General features: G+C 45.9%; 1 protein-coding gene across 1 annotated transcript in view; it reads left to right on the top strand.

Annotated features, from left to right (window-relative positions):
• Nucleotides 1-18502, top strand: part of ROR1 (receptor tyrosine kinase like orphan receptor 1) — an 871402-nt gene that overhangs the window by 509494 nt on the left and 343406 nt on the right. The gene's annotated exons all lie outside the window — the stretch shown is intronic.

Genomic DNA, 18502 nt, shown 5'->3' with positions numbered 1-18502 from the left:
GTTCTGCCAACAATGGGAGAGGCTCTTTTTAAGTTTATGGCCCTTCTCACTGCCGCAAATAACATCAAAGACTTGACTGAAAACGCTATTCCTTTTAATAGAGCCGTTAAAAGGCTGCATGGTTGCGTCTGGGTTGGGTTGTGCCATGTGGACGTCCTTTTCTGTGTATCTGCTCTTACTCAAACGCGCTCCGAGTGCAGTACTGGAAGGGCCAGGACTGAGGCCCTGTGTCTCTGCCAGGTGGAAAGGATCGGGTTTGGCCAATAGAACTGGAGTGAGTTCTGGCAGAACCTCAGTCACTAATACCAAACTCGGCGGCCACGGATAAGTGGGATTAGAAACCACAGCGTGGGCCCAATTTAGGTTGCGGTGAGGAATTCCACTGTAAGGCCAACATCATAAACGTATGTTGCACCTCCGACACTGACGCACATTGCACCACATGCAGATGTGCAGGTGGAAGAACGTTGCGATTACACTGTCACCGTAAACCACGCGTGTAATGGGGTAATTATATAGTCTCGTGCGTGGTTTGTAACACCTGCTGGGCCCTTTCGCTGAACTCCTCTTGTTCCTGTCTATTCCGCAGTGCTTGTGGTGGCTGCTCACTTGGCTGGTAACTTCGCCTTGTTAAATGGTGCTGCAACATTTGCCCCCATAGGTTGTGCAGTGATATATTCATATCTGCGCTTTGTATTGGCTGAAGGTCGCCTGTGTAAATAACACTGGAGTTCATCTAGTTCACTTAGCGTGTTTTGCTGTGCCTTGAACAGGGAATAGGAGGCTTTTATACTTCTATGAGTTTTGATTTTTTTTTTATGTTATGATTTGTGCCAGGAATTTGCTTTTGCCCCCTGGCCCTTCCTATTACTGTCCTTCACCCCTTTTGGACCCCCTCTACCTTTTCCCCATGTCCCGTGCTTTTGGTTTGGGGGTACTTCTAAATCAGGGAGTTTTGTTCTTCTTCATTTGTTTATTTATGTATTGTTTATTTGTACAGCGCTTATACACAAGTGAAGTGCTTCAAAGCGCTTAAACATTTTTCCATAAATCCTTCATAATCCTTGTTTGAATGCTGATGAGTACCCAGGGCGGGGCTGGGTTCCTTAAATCATGGGCTGACACTGCCAATCTCAGCCCACGTTCCATGGAACCTGGAGGCTGCTTCCCCATCCCGCAACACCATCATCGCCCCACCCTCCCTTTTGTTTTAATGTTTCCCCCACTTCTTTTCATCGGTGGTGGCAACATCTCTGCCACTATCGTGCCTCTGCTGCAGCTTCATGGCCGCCATGGAAATGGAAGAGGGGCTCCATATGGAGCCTCGCCTCGCCTTCCATAACCATGGCGGCTATCTTTAGACAGCATCCTCGCGCGCGTCCTGTTCAATGATTGATAATATATTTATGTTAACACCCCTGTGATTCCGTATTGGAAACCCAGGGTGCTAGTAGCCTTATGACCCTCTCGGGCAGGCCGGATCAGGTCTTATCGGCCCAGGGACCCTTGTTAAAACCCTGGCAGGTCTCAACGCTATGTCACTGCGGAAAGATTTAGCTAAGAGCAGGTCTGGAGAGGAGAGGCAGGAATGAGTGGGTGGATGTGATGCTGATGAGGAGAAACCGCATTCCCACCTGTAGACATCAATGGAACCCAACTGATCATTCCACTGATCTTTCTACTTATGGATGCTGGGACACAATATAAAACACCATGTATGAATATTGTTTGAAGTAATACTTAATTTACAGGCAAAAATTGAGCTGATGAAGCTTGTTTAGCACAAAAATAGCATTTTATTAAATGATGGCAGCTGCAATCAGCAACAAACGGGAAGAGAGGTGGGTGAAATATTATGATATGCTATTGGGCATTTCTATAGCGCCTTTTACCATTGGGATGGTCTAACTGCTTCTCTATCGACCATCCTGCTCTCCTCACTAAATCTGGTAGGAAGAAGTTTGAAAAGGACATCCTGGTCTCCAACCCAGGCCTCCCTATCGCTGACACCTCTACCAGGGCCTCTTCCAAGGAAACTCTCACCAAAATCCTCTTTGTCGTTCCCTCACCAGACCTATGGACCCTACATATGGTCTCTGTGCTCTCTCCTTTCTCTTCTTTTCCCATTAATGGCAGCACCCGGTGGGAGGCCCTCCTGGCCCCCTTCCACTCCTCTAAGATCATCATTAATGTCTATGCTAATTGTACTGTCTTGGTCCAAGGCCCTCAGGCCAACCTTCTCCTCTTTGATAGACGTTTCCCGCGCCTCATCAATTTCCTTTCTTCTCCTGCTGTCACCTCTCCTCTCCCCACGGCTTCCTTGCATCCCGCTGCTGCCTCCTCCTTGGCTACCTTGCCCTCTGCTCCTTCCCTTTCTGCCCCTCCTCAGGCTTCCTCTACATCTCTGCAGGGCGTACCACAAATCTGTACCCCTCCCCGGAAGTCTTTCAAGGATGGCAACCTTCTCCATATCGCCACTCTAAACTCTTGCTCAGCTCTCAAACACTCCACCGATATCTGCTGCCTTCTGGAAGAACTTGATCTTGATGTCCTCGGTCTCACCGAGATATGGTTCACGGCCAGTTCTGTCTCAAGCTTTGACATGCTCCTCCCTGACGGCTACAAGACCCTCTCCGCGCCTAGGCCCAACTGCTCCAGAGGGGTTGTAGCCCTGATCTTCCCCGAGTTGATTCCTGCCTCTGTCATTCCTGCGCACGCCTACTCCTCTTTTGAATGCCTCGCCTCCAGGCTCTCTCTCTCCCCCAGCCATTCCCATACTGTGGCTACCATCTATCGGCCACCTGGTCAGATTTCCTCTTTCGTCTCCGAGTGGGTGGACCTCTCCTCCTCACTCCTGGCCTCAACCACTCAACTCCTCCTTCTTGGAGACTTCAACATCCACCTGGATGCATTCTGTCCTCCATCTGGACTCTTTCGCAACCTCTGCGACTTTCTCTCACTCACTATTCTCCCCTCTGGCCCGACTCACTCTGCAGGGCACACCCTGGATGTTCTGATCTCCTCAGACCTTCCCCTTTCTGCCCTTCTCACCACTCCTCTCTCATGGAGTGATCACTTTTTCCTTTCCTCCCATCTCACCCTCTCTACCCCACAGGCCAAGCCACTTCCATCACTGCCACCCACCTTCTCAGTCATCTGACCCATGAAGCGCGTATCAATTGAGGCTTTCACCAACACTTTCTCACCCCCTCCTCCCCTTTTGGCTGACTCTCACCCTGACAAGGCCCTCTCCACGCTCCACTCGGCTATATCTGATACTCTTGACATCTTTGCCCATGTCATGAGGATCCGCCTGAAGCCAAGTTCAACTTCTGGTACGACCCACACCCCGTCACCCTTAAACACAAGTGCAAGGTGGCAGATAGGAAATGGCATGCTTCTTGTGCATCATCTGACAAACTGGTCTGCCGCCTGCTCCAAAGGCAATACCGGCTCTCTGTCCTCACCAAGAAGAGAGCTCATATCCAAGCCCGCGTCTCGGTGGCATCTAACAACTCGGCTGAACTACCTCTCCTGTCCATTCCCAGGCCCTCTGCACGGCACTGGCATCTCACTTCATCTCTAAAACTCAGGACATCCTGTCCTCACTCTCCTCCTCTCCCCTACCCCCCTCCGTCTACTCCCGGCTCTTGCTCTTCCTCTGGCCCTGCTGCAGCCACCCCTCCTCCCTCCTTCTCTGCCTTTCCCCTGTTCTCCGCAGACGAGATTTCTAGACAAGTCCAATCTATGAAAGTCTCGTCAAAACAGGTTCACCCCTGTTCCTCCAAAACCATCAAGGATCACATTGAGACGCTGGCTCCTGTCCTGGCTGACTTCTGCAACCACTCCTTCACCACTGGAGTCTTCCCATCCCCCTGAAGCACTCCCTTGTGCACCTTCTTCTTAAGAAACCCTCTGCCAATCCCTCCTGCCCGGCTAACTATCGCCCAATCTCCATCACTCCCTTCCTGGGAAAGCTCCTGGAGAAACTGGCCATCTCCCAGCTTAATCTCCACACTGAAGCTATTGGTTGTCTCCATGACCTTCAGTCTGGCTTCAGAGCTGCCAGAAGCACAGAAACTGCTCTCCTGAACTTCCGTGTAGACCTGCTCTCCAACCTCGACTCTTACACCCCCTGTGTCCTCATCTTGCTTGATCTCTCTTCTGCCTTTGACACTGTCAACCATTCCATCCTGCTAAAATGTCTCTGTGATAACCTGGGTATCACCAGTCAGGCCCTAGCATGGCTGACTTCCTTCCCCTCTGACCGACCCTCCCAGGTCCAACTTGGGTCCTTCCTCTCTGCTATCTTTTTCTCCACCTGGGGTGGCTTCCAGGGGTCTAACCTCTCTCCCTGGCTCTTCAACCAATGGCACTCCTTTCCCACCTCATTGCCTCTCTCTGCCCCAACTTCCAGTGCTATGCGGACGACACTCAGCTCATTTTCAGGATTTCTTCGGCCCCCTCTTCTCCGTCCCTCATCTCTGACTGTCTGTCTGCTATCCAGGAGTGGTGTGCCACCCATGACCTCTGCCTTAATGCCAGTATGACTGAGATTCTCCTCATCAGCACGCCCACTCCCTCCTTTCCTGTAACCATCTAGCCGGCCTCTCTTGGCCCTCTTCCTGCTCCCACCTGCAAGGCTAAAAACCTTGGGGTCATCTTCGACTCCACACTCTCTTTCTCTCCCCACATCTCTGATGTCTCTAAGAAGTCACACTACCAGCTGCGCCTCCTCAGAGGTATTCTTCCTTTTCTCTCCTTCCCCCAGAAGCTCACTGTCTCCAGAGCTCTGGTTCTCTCTAGGCTGGATTATTTAAACAGCCTCTTTCTAAATCTGCCTGCTTCTACTCTCCGCCCTCTGCAACTCATCCAGAACAGGACTGTGAAACTTGTCCTTGGCCTCAAGCCCGGGGATCGTATCTCTCCAGGACTGAAATCTCTGCACTGGCTCCCTGTGGCTGCGAGGATTAAGTTCAAAACACTCTGCATCGTTCACAAGGCCTTCTGGGGTCTGGGGCCTCAATACCTTCAACTCTATCTTCCTAAATATCTTCCTTCTCGAGCTCTTAGCTCATCCGCCTCCAACTCCCTCAGGGTCAGTCAGTTTTCCAAAGCAACGAGTGGGTGGTAGATCTCGCTCTTCGGCTGGGACCTCCCTCTGGAACAGCCTCCCTGTCTCCCTGAAACTTGAGGAGAGCCACCTTCAATTCAGGAAACACCTCAAAACCTTCCTCTTTGCTTATGCTTTCAACCCCCCTTTCCCCTGCTGAATTCCTGGCTTATAATGAGACTGCACTGGTTACCTGGCCACACTTCATATCTCGGGCACAAGCCCTGCTAGTTGCACACCTGCAGTGCCTCCCTGGCTACCCCTGCACCTGGGGACTGTTGTCTGTATCCCTACAGTCCCCTCACCAGTACTTCGTCTGCACTCACCCTGCACTTGCCACCTTGCTGGCCATTCTTTTATTTATCTTGTTTATTTATTATCCCATGTACTGCACTTTCCTTTCTTTTATTTATCTTGTTTATTATCCCATGTACTGCACTTTCCCCTCCCCCTTACCCCTACACTTCTCCTTCTATCCCCTTCCCTTGCACTTGCGCGATCTGAATGACACCTGGCCTAGTAAGAGCATTGTCTGTCTTCCCTCTGTTCCCCCTGCCTTGCCTCGTTGCGCCTTGAAACACTTGTTTATAGGTGCGTTATAAATGCCATATCATATCATACGATTCCAAAGCACTTTGAGTTGAACACCCTCAATGTCCATTGCTTGGACTTGCTTCACCAGTTACGTTGCCTGATTTCTAGAGCATATTCCCTTGAAGGTGGGAATAAAGTTAGAGCATAAGTCCTACTGGATCCACGTTTTCAGCTCCCGAGCAATTGTTTACAGCAGGTGGTTGGATATCCCGTCCGAGTGTATGGTTCTAATTTGTGAAATAATACTGCATCAAAGTCCCTTGCGAGAGCTGGGTGTGCTAGAGTGCTTATCTGATAAGGGAGCTTAGAGAGTAACAGCAAGAGACAAAGAGCAAGCCCAGTAAAGTATCAGAATACAGGTGTTACTGCACCCCACGTGAAAGGAGTTCCGGGATAAATTCCCAGACAGATCAGATTAAGCATCAAGGAAGGGGATAGTTGCACATAATTATCCAGGATTCCTTGAGACCACATTACATTCATGGAAACCTACTCTAGGCATTTACTCACTGAGGCCAGAGGTATAGATCATGTGTTTACAGTAGATCAATTATGTGCAGCCTATACATGGGATATTTGGGGGGGGGGTGCCCCTGTCCGGGAACATGCAACAGACAACATGCAACTCTACCTCCTGGGCTCAGCAACCAAAAACGTTCACTGTTTCAAAACGAGTCTGGACACTGTCCACTGTCCGAACAGGGGTGTCTGCAATTGTCCCTTTTGAGAAGAATTGAGAAACTCCTAACATTCTGCCAAAACCTTGCAGTATTGAAACCTGGCAACATATTCAGGTAGTTGTTGAGGAGGGACATTTCCTGCTCAAACCATTTGATACCAAATTGAATTGGACAGAGTCTGGCTCCCCGTCCTACAATGCTCACATCAAACTCAATCGCAAAGTCTGGTTGTGCTCCAAAGTTGGCATTTCTGTTCAAGGCAATGAGGATTTGGAACCACCATTGTATCTTGAGAGAAAGAGAGAAAGAGAGAGGGAAAGAGAGAGAGACAGAGAGAGAGAGAGACAGAGAGAGAGAGAGAGAGAGCATTATAGGTATGCATACATTATATGATCATTCTTGCTAGGGGCCTAGCATATCAAGGGGCTTATTCACACAGTCCTGTAGAGCCCGTTGTCTGCAAAGACCCATGTGGGGGAGGAAATGAATATCTTCCAGACTCACATCGGGGTGATGCAGATGCTTTCCTTCATCACCAGCCCAGAAAACTCACTGAGCGCTGCAAGCATATCAGGAAATCAGGCATCTCAGACTCATGGATGAATAGGAGTCCTCATGCTCCATGGGACACTGCTTCTAAGAATGGGGCTGAAGAATACCCATGCAATTGAACTCATCGGCCCGGATATTTGGAATGGCACAGTCTGAGAGGTAAGCTGAGCACACAGAACAACGCTGAATGTTATGATATGATATGGCATTTATTACTCACCTATAGACAAGGGTTCGAGGCGCGACGAGGCAAGGGAGGGGGAACAGAGGGATGACAAAGACAATGATCTTAGTAGGCCACATTGAGATCGCGCTAGTGCAGGGGAGGTGGGAAAGTGCGGGTGAGAAGGCAGGAGGGGGCAGAGCAGTACATAGGATAAACGGTAAATAAATAAAAAATAAGTAAAATAAACAAATGTCACCTCATTCGAATAGAAGTGTACCTCTATCTTGCCCACTAAATAAACGTGTACAAAGAGATGATATGTACCACATGATAGAAGCAGCTGCGTGAAACAGAGTGGGCTAAGTTATTTTTTGATAGGACGCAAGGATGAGTGTCAAGACAGAATCTTTTTTCGAACTACTGACGGGAAGGCAATTTGAGGGGAAGAGTAGCCAAAAGACAAAGAGATGATATAATACATTCTTACAGGGGTAGGGTATTACAGAAGCCTTTTGTGAAGATAGGACATTTTGAAAGGGAAGTCACTTTTCGATTCTTTAAATGGACATTTAAAAGTGCAAAGGAGAGTAAAGCCCAGTCACTTTTAGAAGGGGAGGGAAGCAGACCTGAGCAGGGGTGGACTGGCCTATGGGGAATTGTGGAGGTTTCCCGGTAGGCCTCTTCACTCTGGGCCTCTTTGGTGTGGCAACCTATTTTATTTCCAAATGTTCTCATAGGAAAAGGGTTGGGTTTGCTGAAAATATGTAATATGTGGCCACTTTGAAAATGATTTCCAGGGCCTCCTTTGGTTCCCAGTCCACCCTCGACCTGAGACGCGTGGCAATTCAAATGATATACCCCTTAAGTGTAAACCATAGGGGATTGAGACAGGGTAGGAAATGATTTGCAAAAACTCTACGAAAAAGCTAAAATGAACCCTGAACCTTCACAGCACATAGACCTCTCTTAAAGAGCTCTCTTGCCCGAACTGTTCACGAAAAAACAACCTACTTCTTGGCCAGAAAACTGCTGGAGACATGGCTCTTGCACAGGCCCTTAAATTATCTGTCCTCCATTTCATGATATCTCACCAGGTGCCTGAGGCAGCATGGCAACAAGCAAAGCTCGTAACATTTTCCAAAATAAAACAAACAACACAGCTAAATAACCATTGCGTTGTAACAATATTCAGGATTCGAGTAAAAACACTTTGTGGGTAATTCCCAAAGCATTTGTGCAACGGGAAATGCATTTTCTGCTGCAGATGTTCACATATTGTGCCATTAGGTTACATTGAATCAGGTGAAACAGGGACACTTGCAGGTGCAAACTGGGTTTGGGGCCATTTGCTTGTGCTTCACGTGTGATTGTTTGTGAAACACTGTGTGCGCATAATGTATTATTCGTGCAAAGCTCTCACAGAATAATAGGAGAATATATCCAGCACTGGGAGATCTCTTGTAGCAAAACATACAATATTTTCATTTAATTATCATAAGAATAAAATGCACAGCTTCTTCATTAAGATTCCTATTTTCTTTAATATGATATATTTTTTCTCCAACTAAGGCCCTTCATCAGTGGAGACTGTGAAAAGAGTCCAACAGAGGTTGTGAGCCCCACTATTCCCAGTAAAAAAATAATGCTTCTAAATACAAAAGTAATCTAATATAATGTTATATAAAAAAAAGCATACCTGTCTTCTAGAAGTATGTAAAAAAGGTCTACAAAACTCAGAGCAGTCAAAGATCAACCCTCACAGAAACCAAAAAAGTGACAATGCAAATACAACATATGGCTAATGGAAAAAATGGGTACTGTGTGACTTCACTATTGCAAAATAACACTTTGGAGCTAATTTTAATTAAATTCGTAATTTGGCAGCAGGGAGTTGTTACGTGTTGACATACACGTAGGCGTTCCCCTAGACCTGCAAATTTTCATTATTTGCACGCTGCCCGACATGCTCACTCACTTGCGAGCATGGCAGGCAGCGTGTACAATAGAAAGCGAAGGGTTCTGTCTGCTTTATGCTAGGTGGACCACATAGGGATCGCCAGCATTTGCGCCGGCATGAAATTCCATGTCGGTGCAAATGCTGGATCATTTGTATGATGGAGAAGAAAAGAGGCGGCGGAAATGCAAGTTGCGTTCCGCCCCTACTCTCTGTCTTACAAATGAATACAATGGGGAGTGGTGTAAGAAACATGCGTAAAAGCCTTGAGCAAGACTTCTACCCATGTTGCGTTATGCCCCCATGAGCATGAGCCTCATTGAGTGTTAGGCCGTCATTACGGGTTTTCCGGTATCCCGTCAGTAAATCCAGCGGGATACCAACAAACAGACCTACCATTACTGGCACCTGATATGCCAGAATTACCAGCAAATTAAAGGTGCCGGCGACGGCAGGTTAATCCCCATTCCATGGAGTCCATACGACTCCATGTGGGGTTGCTGGTATTACCGGCACCGCTAATACTGGTTGCTTTTAAAGGGCACATTAATTCCAGACTGGCAGGGTCCCTAAAAGGAATTTTTTTTAAAAGAGACAGCTTATTTGTTTTTTTTTTGGTTGTATACTTTGCCACAAGGGAGCCAGCAGGCAGTGCTGAGGATGTTTCCCAGCAATTCTGTCTGGGGTTATTTGTTCGCATTTTGTATTGTGGATTCCAGCGAACACCAAATACAATTACTAAAGACATATTACTTTTAGTCACATTTCAGGTGGTGCCCACTCGCCCTTTCCCTATTTTACAATTTGTGCAAACCTCACTACGCACCTACAAATGGAATTCTTTGTCATGTATAAGAGAAAAATGCCAATATGCTAATAGCTGAAGCCACTGGGAATTATGGCAACAGTAGAGCTAAAGTGTGCAAATACGTACTTACAGGAGCTCAATTAGGGATGGACTGGGAACCAAAAGAGGCCCGGAAAATAATTACTGGGAACCAAAAGAGGCCCGGAAAATAATTACTGGGAACCAAAAGAGGCCCGGAAAATAATTTTCAAAGTGGCCCCATATTACACATTTTCAACAAGCTTTTCCTATGAGAAAATTTGGAAATACCACACAAAAGAGGCTCAATCCTCAAAACAGGCATGGAATCCTTAGGCAATAATCCACACATTGGCTGGGCATCCCCAGGGCTAATGTTAACAGTCCAGAGCAAATCCTTTAAAGAGGCCAAAGGGCTGTTACCAACTGTTACGGCCCCCCTGAGATTATCGCCATTATCACCAAGGCATAGGGCCTAGGGTGCTAATGCTTTACTAGCAGCAAATAAAGGTTTATATGAGAATGCGAGTTGCTTTTCCTGACCAGAACTACAAACAATGCACAGAATGTAGCTTCCGTGGAACTGACAGTCAGAGCTCTAAGAACGGCCCCTTCTCCATGTCTTTGGCTGGCCTGGCGCCAGGGGTGTTGCTAGGTCTGGAAAATATCCGGGGCTATGCTAATGTCAGGACTGTCGGGACGAGGGGCCAGCTAGCCTTTTGCTTGTGGGTCCTGAGCTTCAATCCGGGGCTACAACCAAAAGACCCCTGGCTATAGCCCCCCTCGGCAACCCCATAGCAACGCCTCTGCCTGGCGCACTGAGGGAGAAGGTGAATGTGCGAGCTGCCATGTATGTTTGGACTGGTTGGCAGAGGATGGCAGGAGGAGGTGGCAGTACATGAGGGGGAGCGGCTGAGGTGCATCTGAGGTGGTCCGTGAACAAGGGAGCACCAGAGCAGTCGTCAGATGCTTGCTCACTAAATGGGCCTTTACCAGCGGATACTCCTAGTGATCGGAGGAACCTGGTTCGCTACTCTTCCCACTCGGGTGCTAATAGGGAGCAAGCCGCTTTAACAGTCTCGGGAGGATAGATCAGGGGCAACGTGCTAGTCTTGGAAGCAAGACAGCACGGAGCAACACAGGTTCAATCCCCGGGTCCGTGCTTAGAAACCTCTGTGTATTAAGCGCGTTATAAATAACCAATCATATCATATCATATCATATCATATCATATCATATCATATCATAGCAATACATACATCCAGGAAGATACAACTGTAAAGGAGAACCCACTTGGAGGCCAGCTTTCCCAACCTGCACCCCAAAGCGGTAAAACCGACCACCCTACCAAATCAGTTCAGACCCTACACCCCACAAACCAGTCTCGAAATTCATGAGACAGTGCTTGTCACAACCCTGTTCATTAACAAAACACCTTTCCACCCTAATTGAAAGCCCCGGGGCTGGACCAGCTTATCCCAGAAAGGAGCTCACACCTGAAAAATGTCACAATACCCAACAAAGCACCTTTACATTAAGGAAAACTCTGGAATCAATAGTCATGGGAGTGGCTGGTGGTGCAGATTGTTTCTTAAAGAGCTTCTTACAGGCTTCAAATTAGAAAAACATTCAAGCCAATATTGCCCCCTCCAAGTCTGCACACATACAGCCTTGACTCGTCTGCCCGCTCTAACATGCATGTGTACTGCTGCCTGCACTCCCCGTGCTATGTACAGGGCTCGATTGACTTTGAAGCGAAGCTCATGCCTCATAAATACCCAAATTAAATAAAATAAGCAATTTAACCCGTCTGCAATGAGAGTCCTCAATCTTCACACGGCTCCACGTTTCTTACGAGCGATCCTAGCAAAATTCCTCCAATCGCTAGCACTTCCTGCTCTCCAGGGTGTCTGACATTTCTGGAGAAAACTTATGTTATGTTGTTTGGGCTGTACCGAGTCTGGTATTTTTCATTTCATTTCTTCGATGCACCAACCCTTTCCCCGTGATTATGAAACAATTACAAACATGCGTAATTACACGTGACACATTGTAACTGTACATTTCAAAGATTCTCAGATTCCGAAGAGTTTTATTCTTTTATTTCTTTTAAATAATATGGAACGTGGTTAATTGTCTTATATCATAACATGTATGATTGGTAACTAATCAAATCCGTGTTTTTTATGATTCGCAATAACCATTAGACAGGTCGCATGTCATCTGAATTTGAAAATTAATGGCGTATTCAACCAGTGTAAAAAGAGAATAATAAAATCGGTGGGCAAAATGGATTGCACATAAATTACCCCCATAAAACTGTTATATAACTAATAAATTCTCCATTTTACTGTGAGTTGTGGTTTTTGTTCTTCCTTACAACGTAGAGATCAAAACAATGTTGTTATATTGCATCCCCTCCGAAAAAATAACACTATATAGGTTTCAAAATCTCAGACGTAGCATCAACGTAGGCGCTAACTAATTGGAGAAGACTTTAATTAATTGCGGAAAAAAGCAGAACGCGCTTTTTAAAAAAATATATTATGAGTAATACTCAATATGAATAATGTATTTGTTTAATGTATTTGCTTCTTTGAAATAGCCTGTGCTTCCATTTGGCACGTTACCAAACTTGAAATAAATATAAAAAAATAAAATAAGAATGGATTTTCTCAAATTGTACACGGAGAATGGGCCAGCTCTAGATGTTGACCCGTATCCTCGGACCCGGGCAGTCTGTAGCCAATTGCGAAACGTGTGGGCTATGCATATATGGGGTCGTCAACACGTTTCTGTCATTCATCCGGCTTGCCTAAGCGATGTCCGTATGCAGCTGGTACGCGCAACGGCTGTAGAGTACAATTAATATCAGCCATTACCTATCCCAAATAAGAAGTGTTCATAATAACAGTCTCTTGGCTCTTTGGGCAACCACGTGACTCCATGCCACTGGGCACACCATTTTTCAAGTCCAGAGCTTTCCTTTTACAAACCATTTTATAATTAACCCAATATTTTGGACTGAGATTAACCATATGGCACTGGTAACGAAGTTAATAATATATGACCGGTATCCATCCTGGAGCTGAATGCTTTGTGGCTCAATTGACCTTCAAAATAGTTGTCTTTATTTGTAGATTGTAAAAAGCTTTTTGGGACTGCATGAAAAAAAGTTACAGTTGGTGCTGTACTTGAATGTGCATATTATATGTGTATCATGTGTATCGTGCAAAGATCTATCTTTTTGTGTTTATTACCCTTAACGCCTAATAGACCAAGGGAAGGGCCGTTATCATGGTATAATGACCCATCCTCAGGTTATGGCCAGAGGAGAAGCTGAGGGCCTTAAATTGTGCAGGGGACTTTATCCAAAGCAGTAATGACCCCTCACCAAGTGTGCAAGGCTATTCTCGCATAGTGCTAATAGCAATACAAGTTTTGAAGTTCTGGTGATGAAGCAAAACCTGTTTGTTTAACAGTGAATAAAGTAAGCAAAATGCGCTAATAAATAAACTGTGGTTTTATTTTGTGATATTTAAATTAAAAGGTGGCGTTTATATGGTAAGCATGTTCATTGTAAACTTGGTTGACCTGGAAAAGTTTTAGAATGAGTTTGTATTAAGTGCAATGATATAGTGAACGTGTTTTCTTTACAAAAGTAAAAGCATTGTTCCATGTTTTAGCTTTCATTGTGTTAAATTAGGATGGAGTGTCTTGTTAAAGCACAACTTGCTTGCAAATTCCATTGCTGTTTCCTAAATGCAGAGACATGTTTTCTGTTGCTTCCTTGGCTGATTCCTAAGTCAGAATGTCTGGGATGCAGTCAATACCAGTAGTTATTGACGGTATACCAAACATTGTGATTGGCTGAGAAAAGGTCAATAATGACTTCTACGAGGGGGCTCTGTGGAACCACGCCAAAGATGCTTGAAATACTAGTTGACTACCCCCATGTATATGTTAAATAAGGATCAGTAGGCAGCCTAAAGACTTGGCCCACGCAATAACCGAAGGGAAAGACCTACAGACGTCAGAAGCAAGATGAGGCACTCTAATGGCGAATTATCAAATAAATCGCTGGAGCTGTTGCCAGTTGAAAGGGACCCCACTCCTAAAGGTATTTTTAACCTGATGCACTCAGTGGAGAAAGATGTTTCATCGATAAAGATAGATATTAAAGGCATAAAGGTGGACCCTGCCAGTATTACCAAAAGACTGGATCAAGCAGAATCGGGGATTTCACAATTGGAGGATGATGTAATGCTCAAAAGAAGTTCCTAGTCGTCTTCTTCAACAATGGAAGAAAAACTTTTAGATATTCAGGCCAGGGAAATGCATAACATCAACAATATATATAATTCCTTGGGATAACTGTGAGGAATTCGACCATTCGCATGGTAGGTGTGCACGCATGTTTTTTTTATTTAAAAAAAAGAAATTGAATGTTGGTAGATCTAATCTGCACACATTTTCCTATGCTCACCACACAACATACACATAGACCCGTGTACTCTGGGTGGACACAGCCTACAGGCGCCGTTCCTCCTGTCATATTTAGTTGGGATACGACAGCCAAGAGTATAGCAAGGCATCTCAGAAGGGGGAGGGCAAAACATTCCTCCTGCCATGGCCAGCCTAATTAACTAACAAAGGCTCCATGGATCCACACTGTCCTTTGCTGGCTCTGCTGGTGACAGCTTTGCATGCTAATCAGAGTTAATTCAAACAGGCCTGGTCGCAGGACTAACAAAAGAGACAGGAAACCCCAACAACCTTTGATATGCACTGTGTCAACCTGAAGCCAGCTCCCACCCCTCAGTATCAATGGCAGTGAAGGGTCATGTCTGGGACTGCATGTTTACAGTAGTCATCCTGGGAAGGGGACCCCATTCAGAAGGTATGAGTATGTGGATTGATGGAGACAGGAAGTCTGTTCTCATCACAGCTTCAAGGGAGACCTGCTGCTTTAATCAGGAACCACAGAGAGCTCCATTAACTAGAGAGAGCCTTTGATCCACAACAGGCAGGAAGATGGGTGGGACTTAGTATTACATGTTTTCACCTCCTTACCTTTTCTGTTGCAAAACACTCAGGTTATGACCTCATGCATACAGGAGTGTGTTGGTGGGGACCCATGATTGGTTCATTAAGGTAGGCTTAGCCTACACCAATCACTGTGGCCCATTTGGCTTTAAAAGAGGGCTGAGCCCATCTTTTGGGCAGATCATCTGAAGACTATGCAAGGAGTAGCAAAAACAACTCAGCATTGGAACATTGCGGCAGGTACATTCTGCCTTACATCTTCCTCCAGTGAAGGAAGGCCAGGACATCCAAGAGGGAATCAAGATACCTCCCCAAAACATCTCCCAGGGAACAAAGGGAAATACTGAAACCAGAAGACCCACCAGCAGATCCCGAACTGGTACCCAGCCAGCACACAGCATGCCCTGCCAGGCTCTGCAGCAATCGTCCTAGGTCGTAAGTGCCAGAGAGTCTCTGACCCAAACTAAGGACAAGACAACTGCCTAGAACACTTGCTTCAGCTTTTCGTGGTCTGCCTTAAAGGATGACACAAGACCAGTGAAGAAGCTAGGAGGAGTGCATCGACAATCATCTACCAAGATCTGCCTTAAAGGACATTTTCAATCCAGTAGAGCCCCTGGAGTTGCAATCAACTTCACTGCTGACTGTTGTTACGCCGCAGTCGCTCACACCACCTGAGACACCTCAACCAGTGCTTCACACCCACCAACCAGCACTGAGACAACGATTCCTGACCCTGAGCCGTCGCATAGGGCACCCTGCAGCCATCCGTCCAGCCTCGGTTGCCGAACTGCCTGCTGCCTGATACCCGCAGCTGTCTCTCATCTTGAACTCCGTCGCAGAAGCTGCAAGGCGCCCTGAAACCGACTCAACCCTGTCGAGCACCAGTAACTTCTACAAACACAAAGGACTTTGTGGCTCTGTCCCCCTGTTCCTTCTCCGAAGGACCCTAGTGACGTTGCATGACCCATTGCTCCCTTTCTGTTGAAACCAAGTATCCTTGAACTATTGTGAGTAATTACTTTTCTGACTACCCGCCTGTCAGTATCCAGAGTGCATCCCTTTTCCTTCTGTGAAAACTGTCTGTCCTCTCCATTTCTTTACAGGATGGGTTGTATTTTGTAGTGTGCCCGAACTGTCTGTTGTGATAAAAGTAGATATTTTCTACAACCTTGACTGGACAGTCCCTTTTATCATTGGGTAAAAATTGTATTTTGATCCGTTGCAGATAACCAACGATCCACGACCTTTGTGGAGATAAGCCTGCCATTCGTCCACATTACCAAAATTGGACACTGAGGTTTATAATTTGCATGTGTTTCCAATCTGTTTGATCCCTTCTGGTGTACTAGAGGTGTAGGGCTGAGAGATGGTTTAGAAACCAATATTATTTTATTTATTTTATTTTATTTTATTTTATTTTTTGCATTTGTTAAGCGCACTTGCAGCCCATGAGGCATCGAGGCGCTGTTACAGAGGAAACACAGATTAAGATTAGATTTTTTCTTTGTCTTAGTTACGTATTTATAACGCGCTTAAACACTCGGAGGTTTCTAAGCGCGGACCCGGGGATCGAACCTGTTGTTGCTTTGTGTCGTCTTGCTTCCAAGACGCGCACGCTGCCGCTGTGCTATCCTCCCGGGACCACTGGTGCCCCAGAAGTTGATTTGTCACAATACCCCTGGCAGGCTCCATGGAAGCAGAGAGAGCAGAGAGCTCTAAGCCCACGGACCCTCCTTGATAAACATCCTCGCCACATTCTAGTCAGGTTGCAATGATTTTCAGTAAAAGAAAAAGTGATGCAGCTCGCAGGGGAAAAACAGCAGAATATATGGAACAGAAACCAAATTGCTTACTACCAAGATTTACCACAGCCAATTAAAGAAAAAAGAAAATGATTTAAGAAAGCAAAGGTGGAATAAACAAGAAGAACAGTGGGATACAGCAAAAGTGGTCCTCAGGGGCTGGGTGATAGAGCGAGGCTCAGGCAGGAAAAGAGAGGATAGTGCGAGGCACAGTCTGATTGAGCATAAAAAGTAAGAACCCAGAGGAAGAATTCTGTGCACACCACTCGGTAGCTATGCTGGAAAAACTATTGGCCAGTTAAATGGCATTAACAAGGCTAAAGCCCTATTTATACACAAAAAGGTTGGGCAGCAACTTTTACGAACAGGGGAGTAAACCTGCTAAACTACTGGCACACCTAAAAAACAAAAACAACTATCCAAACAAATCCTGGAGATTAGGAAAGAACCAGGTAACTTCACCTCTGAAAGATTATGAGACTTTCAGAACATTTTATAATGGCTTACATTCATCTCAAGGGAGACCCTGTGATCATGAGTTTTGTAGATTCCTAGATTCATTCTCACTCACTAGGTTATCCGGAGGGGCTTCAAATGAAATGGTACAGCCAATTACACAAGAGGAGGTGCACCACACAATTACTAAGCTGAATAACGGCAAGGCCCTGGCCAGAGATCCCAGCCACTATGAAACAAGTGACAGTGATCGTACTTCCAAAACTCAGCAAAAACCCTAGAGACTGTGGGAGCTATAGAACCATATCCCTGCTGAACACAGACCTAAAGATCTTAACAAAAATGCTGGCGGACAATGTGCAGGAACATATCAGGGAAATTGCACAGTCCGATCAGGTGGGTTGTATTGAAAAATGGTCCTCAACCAATAATATGCTAAGATTAGAACACATAACGGAGACAGCACCAACATCTTGATAAGAAGCCCACACTGGTATTTGTGGATGCAGGGAAGGCCTTTGACAGTCTGGAATGACCTTTCCTCGCACAAATACTGTCACAATTCAGCTTCCATCAAAAATGTATACATTGGGTTCAAGCACTATGCAACACCCCAAAGTATCAATAGCGACCAAAGGGCTGATATACCCCTCCTCCCCACCCCTTGGCATTGAAGAGAGGAGCAAAACAGAGGTTAGCCTGTCTCCCCTTCTATTCTCGGTGGTACTTGAGCCCATTATGTGCAGGATAAGAGAGGATGAGCGTATTAAGGGCTTAGTAATGGGAGAAGAAACATCCCGGATCCTGCTGTATGCAGGTGATATACTACACACACTAGCAGACACACAGAAAGGGACATAACAAAAAACAATGAGACATCTATGGAATAAACCAGGTTACACAATAAACTGTGGGAAAACAATTGTCCTCTGCCTTAGAAGGAAGATGGTCCAACTACTGCTACCACCTTCACCTAAACTACGGTTAACAGAGAGAATAATATCTGAGGATAACTCTGAGTGGATCAATCCCAAACATTGGAAGGCTGAACACATGGATACAGAAATAAGGGAGGATTTCAGGGAATCGGTCGGACTGCCACTCCTACTACTATGGATGGCTGCCATATACAAAATGATCTCAGTAGCACTCATGCTATATATGTTCAGCATGCTCCGCTCCACAATCCCAACCATTTATTTCAAGACATTAAACTCAATGCTTGGCAATTTTTTATGGCAAGAAAAGAAACCTATGGTAAAATTAGAGAAAATATATAGGAACAAAGTGGGAGGAGGAATAAATCTACC

Source organism: Ambystoma mexicanum, chromosome 1q (genome assembly GCF_040938575.1).
Source record: "Ambystoma mexicanum isolate Mex_15411 chromosome 1q, UKY_AmexF1_1, whole genome shotgun sequence".
NCBI classification, from domain to species: Eukaryota; Metazoa; Chordata; class Amphibia; order Caudata; family Ambystomatidae; genus Ambystoma; species Ambystoma mexicanum.
Note: the sequence above shows the minus strand (reverse complement) of the source record. Positions and strands in the feature narration are given on the sequence as shown.